The sequence below is a fragment of the Moschus berezovskii genome, chromosome 8 (genome assembly GCF_049115385.1).
Source record: "Moschus berezovskii isolate FMDL1 chromosome 8, NW_MosBer_1.0, whole genome shotgun sequence".
In the NCBI taxonomy this organism is placed as follows: Eukaryota; Metazoa; Chordata; class Mammalia; order Artiodactyla; family Moschidae; genus Moschus; species Moschus berezovskii.
The window spans coordinates 112,304,178-112,312,951 of record NC_142467.1 but is presented as its reverse complement, the minus strand read 5'-3'; the positions used below and the strand labels follow the sequence as shown (position 1 = coordinate 112,312,951).

The window sequence follows — 8,774 nt, the reverse complement described above, 5'->3', positions numbered from 1 at the left end:
TTTGGAATTATAGCCCTGTATGTGACTCTGTGGACATGAGTTTGAGTGTACTCCGGGAGTTGGTGATGGATAGGGAGGCCTGGTGTGCTGTGATTCATGGGGTCGCGGAGAGTCAGACATGACTGAGCGACTGATCTGATCTGATGTATTATTTCATGATGAATTTGAGGTTATAATGAGATACTTGACCATTTAGTTAATATGTTATTTGTTTTAGCTTATTTTTAGCAGTATTTAAACTGCAAGATGCACTATAGTATATAAAGAATCTACATGCTCAAAGATCACTGAGTAAATGCACAATAAGTCTCAGCATAATTGAAACAATGTTTGAATAAAAAATAAACAAAAATTAGCATAATGGAAAAATCAGAAATGTTTTTCTTTTAAACTAAATGCCATGTACAAATTCTGGAAAGATAATTAAACATGACATGTGGGAGGAACAGTAATAGATTTAAGATTGAGATTTAGTGTAATACTACTTTAAGAAATTGAAAAATTATGTTTGTCATGTATTCTACCATATAATTCTAATAAATCATCTGTCACTTTATGTGTGTTGATGCATGTTTATTCACATACACCTAACATAAATATTTTGGAGAAGGCAATGGCACCCCACTCCAGTACTCTTGCCTGGAAACTCCCATGGAAGGGGGAGCCCGGTAGCCTGCAGTCCATGGGGTCGCTAAGAGTCAAGACACGACTGAGCGACTTCACTTTGACTTTTCACTTTCCTGCATTGGAGAAGGAAATGGCAACCCACTTCAGTGTTCTTGCCTGGAGAATCCCAGGGACGGGGGAGCGCCTGGTGGGCTGCCGTCTATGGGGTCGCACAGAGTCAGACATGACTGAAGCGACTTAGCAGCAGCAGCAGCAGCAACATGGGAATCACAAGGGTGTAAAACAGCGAGGTTATTTTGTCTTGATCTGGAGAACAGGAAGAACTTGGTCTGAAATACATGAAGAGCATAGTTCCCTGGAAAATTGACACAGCAGTTAGGTGGGAGGTGCAGGTAGAGAAAGCTTTGAACCTCCCCTCAGCGGAGTGGATCTTCAAGACTGATAGGATAATATAACAATAAGAGACAAGGACTCCTGAAATAGTACTCAGTTCAATGAAGCCAAAATTCGTGAATATCACTAACTCATTGACCTGTGTGTCTGAGCAAGATAGCAATAGGAGAGGAGGAACATCACAAAAAAAGTGGTTAATCTCATTTGACCCACAGAAGCATAAGTGGAATGCCAATGTCGTGTGTATCAGAGCATCTGCCATTCCCACCAGGTAAACCCTGGCCACAAGCAGGGGGAACACCCCGCTGGACATGCTGACTGCATAGAGCAAGGGGCTGCTCACGGCCTTGTACCGATCATAGGCCATCATGGCCAGCAGGAGACACTCACAGTCTATGAATGTATACAGCACCAAGACTTGCAGAGCACAGCCACAGAAAGAGACTGACTTGTTCTTGGCAAATGGTCCACCAGCATCTTAGGGCCGATGGCTGTGGAATAGCAGAGGTCACGGAAGGAGAGGCGGCTGAGGAAAAAGTACATGGGTGTGTGCACCTGGGGGTCCATCCTAAACAGGGTTATCATTCCAAGGTTTGCCAGAAGATTGATGAGATAAACAAGGAGAACCATGGTAAATAGGATCACTTTTTTCACAATGTAATTAGTAATTCCCAAGAAAATGAATTCAGTCCCAGAGGAGCAATTCTCTCTTTCCATTCTTTTTAGATCTTGTATAAACTCTTGAGAAATTGATCAAAAAAATAAATGGCACATTCATGTGTAATGCTTCTGCTGCTGCTGCTAAGTCACTTCAGTCGTGTCTGACTCTGTGCAACCCCATAGATCGCAGCCCACTAGGCTCCCCAGTCCCTGGGATTCTCCAGGCAAAAACACTGGAGTCGGTTGCCATTTCCTTCTCCAATGCATGAAAGTGAAAAGTGAAAGTGAAGTCGCTCAGTCGTGTCCAACCCTCAGCGACCCCATGGACTGCAGCCCTCCAGGCTCCTCCGTCCAGGCCAGAGTACTGAAGTGGACTGCCATGCACTTCTATACATCTGTAAAAAATCATAAGGCAGAACATATTTTTTTCTTCTGTAATTGTGTTTTTATATTCAGAAAAAATGCAGTCATGCACACAAATTAAAGAGGCATAGCCCTCTATTTTTCAAGAATAAAATGAATTTGAGAAAAACACTTTTGAAAGATTGATGTAAATCTAGATGCCATCCACAAGGTTTGTCATTTTCTACCAGCTCTTTCCTGAGTCTTACTTTTTTTTTTCTTTTTTTTAACCTCAGGGAGTAGATCTGTAGTAACATAACTTTTTTCACCTCTTGAAAACCATATGGAAGAGACTCCAATGATAGAGAGGCTAGTCTCTAACACTTAGGATTAAGTATTTTCAATGCTTGAAAATATTCACTTGGATAAAAAAAATATGATTACAATTTTTGTGTTTCTCAGAAAAACATGATTGGTTTAAGAGTCTTTGACTTAGTTCCCTATGCAGTGAGTATATCAATGACTAGTAATAACAACAGCAACAAAAAAATTATGTTATTAACTTTAATTCATTCTCTGTTTAGCCTTTGGTGAGACATGAAATAATTATTACTGACCTGTTTTCTAGAAATTTGCTATTGCTTTCCCACAATGCTCATTATCTCTTTGTGGAGTGGTTGTTGTCAAAAGCTGAATCTTTTTACCAGTAGAAGAAAAGAGCTAAGAGGAAGTGAAAGCAACAAAATTAATCACATACATTTGCATAACTTTTGATTCTAAATGGCTTTTTTATATAATAAAATGGAAATGATAAGAGAGACAATGTTGTTCATTGTTCAGTTGCCACGTCATGTCTGACTCTTCACGACCTTATGGACTGCAGCAAGCCACGCTTCCCTGTCCCTTACCATCTCCTGGAGTTTGTTTAAATACTTGTTCAGGATACCATCCAACCATCTCAACCTCTGTCGCCCTCTTTTCCTTCTGCCTTCAATCTTTGCCAACATCAGGGTTTTTCCCAATGAGTTGTCTGTTCGCATCAGGTGGCCAAAGTATTGGAGCTTCAGCTCCAACAACAGTCTTTCCAGTGTATTCAGGGTTGATTTCCTTTAAGACTGACTGGTTTGATCTCCGTGCTGTCCAAGAGACTTTCAACAGTCTTCTCCAACACCACAGTTCAAAAACATCAATTTTATGGCACTCTGCCTTCTTTATGATCCAGGTCGGACAACCTATGTGACTGCTTGGAAAACCATAACCTTGACTATACAGAGCTTTGTCAGCAAAGTGATGAGTTTGCTTTTTAACACACAGTCTAGGTTTGTCATAGCAACAAAATTTACCACACATATTTGTGTCGCTTTAGATTTTAAGTGGCTTTTTATATAATAAACTGAAAGTGAGATTAGGGACGATGCATACTTCTAAAATACATAGACTTCTCTCTCTGTTACACATTTGTATTTATGTGTGAACATATGTATGTATTTTGGTGTATGGAGAAAGAGTACACGTTATGGACTTCTTTAGACCTAAGTTAACATGACATGTGTTCACATGGGGATACATTTGTACATATTTTTATTTTTATTGTGGCACCTGCACTATTTTTTTAATACAACAAACATATCTTAAGTTCATATATACGTTGCCCAATGCTAAAGGGAGTAAAGGCTTTTATGTGAACCAACAGCAAAATAAGAAAATATTTTATTGTGGATATTAACAAGCTCAGACAGATCATTTCAATTATGAGAAGAAAACACTATTTCTAGCCATTAGATGAACATTTTAGTGAGTAACTAAGCATAAAATGCTTCAATTACATAGTTTTTTTTCCTTGTTTTAATCAAAAAGTTAAGTCTTTTCTCTTACATTTCTTAAGATAGGATCTAGGAACTTACGTGAAATAAACAGGTTTTGGTTTGCTGAACAATAAGCAGATGGCTTTTCATTTAACCAGATCCATTGGGATTAAAATCCCTGTGCTACTGTCCTTTGGCTTTGATGTTATTCAAATATTTCCTTAACTACATTTCTGCTTCTGTATATCCCCACATGAATTCAGGAACAAATTAGCAAAGGCTGTTTTTTTTGCTTCACTATTTTCGGCAAATTGATTCATGGTAGAATGAAAACTGCAAATTTTCTTTGTGGTGTGCTTCACAGTTAGCCTGAAACTATCTCCTTCTCTAGTCAAAGAGGAAACCTAATCAAAAATAAAAAAAGTTCTCCCTCCATCATTTTCAGCTCCTTTTGATTGGTCGTTTTGCTTCTGAAACACTATCCTTTACTGTCTCATTTTGGAGTATTATTATACTTTGCACTACCTTTTTTATTAAATTATAAGGCATATAAAATAAAGTTCACCCCTTTAATGTATACTGTTCTTTAGCTTTTAGTGTATTTTCAAGACTGTTCAGTTATCACCTGTCTACTTCAGAACATTTTCATCACTCCAATAAGAAACAACAAGCTTATTAGCTGTCATTCCACTTTCTTCCCTCCCTGAGCCCTGGAAACCACTCCTTTCTGATATGGCATGGTTTCCTATTCTTGGCCTTGCATATAAACAGAATCATGTAGTATGTGTTTTTATTCTGTCAGGATTCTTGAGTATACTGTTTTCAGTGTTCATCTATATTCTTGAACGTATACGTTTGTTTCATTAAGTGACACAATAGTAATTCATTTTCAGGCTATAACACATTTTATTGGTCCATTGTTCATTTAGATGATCGTTGGGTTATTTCTATTTAGTTGTGAATAATGACGCTATAAACATTCCTGCCAGTGCTATCTTGTAAGGCAGCCCTCATCACCAAATATCATCTTATTCCCATCCTCAAACCACATATCACCCAGGGATATTTCACTGATTTTTGTGACTGTCTCACATTCTCTAAATTGTGCACTTTTTTATGAATTATGTTTATTTTGTTCATTTGAGAATCTCTCTACTACAATTAAGCCCTCAGAAATATGATCAATGCTTATTTTGCATTTCCTAAGCTCCCTGGTACAAGAAGATGAAAAGTAGGGCTTTCTAAACAATTATTATTAAGTATTTCTTGTTATCAGTGATATAAAATAAATAAAACATAACTGTTAGGGGAATTTTAATATAGATATGGCTCATATGTTCAAAGATGACCTATTTAGAAAATTGCACAGGTATGATTACTTTTCTAAATCATCAGAGTTCCATTTTATTCCTAAACTACTGTGTTTCCTGGGAGCTCAGATGGTAAAGAATCTAAAATTTGGTCTCACAACTTGGTATCTCTGATGTTACTGGACTATTTCCCAGCATCCCAGGACTAGTTTTCCTTTCACAATGATCTGAATGACCAAAGGGTCAGTCACTCTCCCTCTATATGTGTGCTGCTTAAGAAGTGCTTCATAAAGGCACTTTGTTTGCATATATGAACAACAAAACTAAGACGAGACTGCACACTTGCTCACAGATTTAATAACAATAACATAAAAAACTATTAATAAGCAAATCAGTACTTGGAAATTCCACAGGACTGGAAAAGGTCAGTCTTCATTCCAATCCCAAAGAAAGGCAATGCCAAAGAATGATCAAACTACTGCACAGTTGCACTCATTTCACATGCTAGTACAGTCATGCTCACAATTCTCCAAGCAAGGCTTCAGCAATATGTGAACCGTGAACTTCCAGATGTTCAAGCAGGTTTTAGAAAAGGCAGAGGAACCAGAGATCAAATTGCCAACATCTGCTGGATCATGGAGAAAGCAAGAGACTTCCAGAAAAACATCTATTTCTGCTTCATTGACTATGCCAAAGCCTTTGACTGTGTGGATCACAATAAACTGTGGAAAATTCTGAAAGAGATGGGAATCCCAGACCACCTGACCTGCCTCTTGAGAAACCCGTATGCAGGTCAGAAAGCAACCGTTAGAACTGCACATGGAAGAGCAGGCTGGTTCCAAATAGGAAAAGGAGTATGTCAAGGCTGTATATTGTCACCCTGCTTATTTAGCTTATATGCAGAGTACATCATGAGGAACGCTGGGCTGGAAGAAACACAAGCTGGAATCAAGATTGCCGGGAGAAATATCAATCACTTCAGATATGCAGATGACAACACCCTTATGGCAGAAAGTGAAGAGGAACTAAAGAGCCTCTTGATGAAAGTGAAAGAGTAGAGTGAAAAGGTTGGCTTGAAGCTCTGCATTCAGAAAACAAAGATGATGGCATCTGGTGCCATCACTTCATGAGAAATAGATAGGAAAACAATAGAAACAGTGACAGACTTTATTTTTGGGGGCTCCAAAATCACTGCGGATGCTGACTGCAGCCAGTAAATTAAAAGACGCTTACTCCTTGGAAGGAAAGTTATGACCAACCTAGATAGCATATTAAAAAGCAGAGACATTACTTTGCCAACAAAGGTCTGTCTAGTCAAGGCTATAGTTTTTCCAGTGGTTATGTATGTATGTTAGAGTTGGACTGTGAAGAAAGCTGATCGCCAAAGAATTGATGCTTTTGAACTGTGGTGCTAGAGAAGACTCTTGAGAGTCCCTTGGACTGCAAGGAAATCCAACCAGTCCATTCTAAAGGAGATCAATCCTGGGTGTTCATTGGAAGGACTGATGCTAAAGCTGAAATTCCAATACTTTGGCCACCTCATGCGACGAGTTGACTCACTGGAAAAGTGTCTGATGTTGGGAGGGATTGGGGGTGGGAGGAGAAGGGGAAGACAAAAAATGAGATGCCTGGATGGCATCACAGACTCGATGGACATGAGTTTGAGTGAACTCCGGGAGCTGGTGATGGACAGGGAGGCCTGGCGTGCTGTGATTCATGGTGTTGCAAAGAGTTGGATATGACTGAGCGACTGAACTGAACTGAACTTAGAAATTAACAGAGTTCTACAATGAGCTCATTGATAGTTTGGGAAGAATAAAGCAAATTGTACACTTTTCACATATTTTCCTTATATATACAGTACCTCTTTATCTTTCTTTTGAATTTTTGCCATACTTTACCTGCTCTGATGAACAAAAATGGTCAGAAATATTGTAAGTCACTTCTGAGTCTAGCCTTTAAGAAGACAATATCTAAAAGTCATGACCTACAGTAAAGAAAGTCTGACAAATCTTCTGAATAACAGATTTGACAAATTCTGAGATAGCATGGACTGGGAAGAGGAGAATTTGCGTCTATCTTGCTAGTCATTTACATCCTGTGCAGTAATGAAAGACCTTGCAGTCTAACCATCTTTCCATGAATATTTCATGTATCCTCAGTTAACATGAGAAAAAAAAAAACAAAATAATGAGTTAATGGTCATTCTTTTAAGTTATTTAGGTTTGAAATACAGTTTTATGTAGTAAGAGATAACAGGAACCGTGTGGGGAAATAAATCAGAGAAACAAATTTTAAGTGTGCTGTGCTTAGTCACTCAGTCATGTCTGACTCTCTGTGACCTCATGGACTGTAGCCCATCAGGCTCCTCTGTCCATGGAATTCTCCAGGTAAGAATATGGGAGTGGTTAGTCATTCCCTTCTCCAGGGGATCTTCTCACCCAGGAATTGAACCAGGGTCTCCTGCAGTGCAGGCAGATTCTTTACCATCTGAGCTACCAGGGAAATTGCATATATATATAAAGATTGAAGAAAATCTTTGAAAACCATCTATTTATCTGACAGAGAGAGAATGCCTTTTGCAGCATAGGTCCATAAATGGACCCGGAGATTTTCATATTGAGAGAAGTAAGTCAGACAGAGAAAGATACATATCATAAGATAGCACTTATATGTGAAATCTAGAATATGGTACAAGCAACATTTTTACAAAACAGAAACAGAGTCACAGATGTTTGTGTTCCTTTTCTGATTGCTTCTTTTATTTGTTTCTTGCTCTCATCTACATTATTTTCTCTAAAACTACGAAATTCAGCAGGTTAAAGTTCATTTAATAGTCCATTTTTAATTTGGGGGAAAAGATACCTAGTGAAAAATTATGTTGTTTATTTAATTGTTATTCCCATTCTTGGTATAATAATCCCAAATGTTGTTTATCATTTTAGTCATTATGTCATGTCTGAGTCTTTCATGACCCCATGGACTGTAGCTCACCAGGCTCCTCTGTCCTTGGGATTTCCCAAGCTAGAATACTGAAGTGGATTGCCTTTTTCTTCTCCAGGGAATCTTCTCCCAGGGATCAAACCTGTGTCTCCTGTATTAGCAGGCAAATTCATTACCACTGAGCCACTAGGAAAGTCAAATCACATCAATACTAAGGTATCTAGTACAGTACTCTATGGAGATATTTTGAAGGCAAAGATCAAACCACATAACTGTTAATAATTTCTCACTAAAATCAAGAAACTGATGCATTTGTCTTACAAAAGAGTTTTATTATCATTATTTACTTCACTGTCACACATATGGTATATACAGAATTGTTTTAGTCTTCTCATTTTACTATGCGTTTTAGTTTTCACCTCAACTACATTCTTCTCTTCTGGGAAAAATCCCTTTTGTTGCATTTCATTCATCCAGAACCCAGCTTTAGCTTTTTAACAGTGCTGTTATCAAGACCATGTTGACTACAACTTTTCAATCTACTCTCACCCAACAAATTAAACCTGAGTTTGGGTAAATAAATTATTATTTTAAATTGGGTAACATAAAGTATCTCCCAATGGGATTTGTGTTTCATTAAAAATGGAGATCTTAAATAATTGAAAAACATGTCTTTAGAAGAAAATGTCTTCCT

The 8,774-nt window shown here is 38.0% G+C and overlaps 1 pseudogene; it reads right to left on the bottom strand.

Moving 5' to 3' along the window:
• Positions 1–844: 844 nt before the first annotated feature.
• On the bottom strand, positions 845–1,758 carry LOC148777213 (olfactory receptor 5W2-like; annotated as a pseudogene).
• Positions 1,759–8,774: the final 7,016 nt, after the last annotated feature.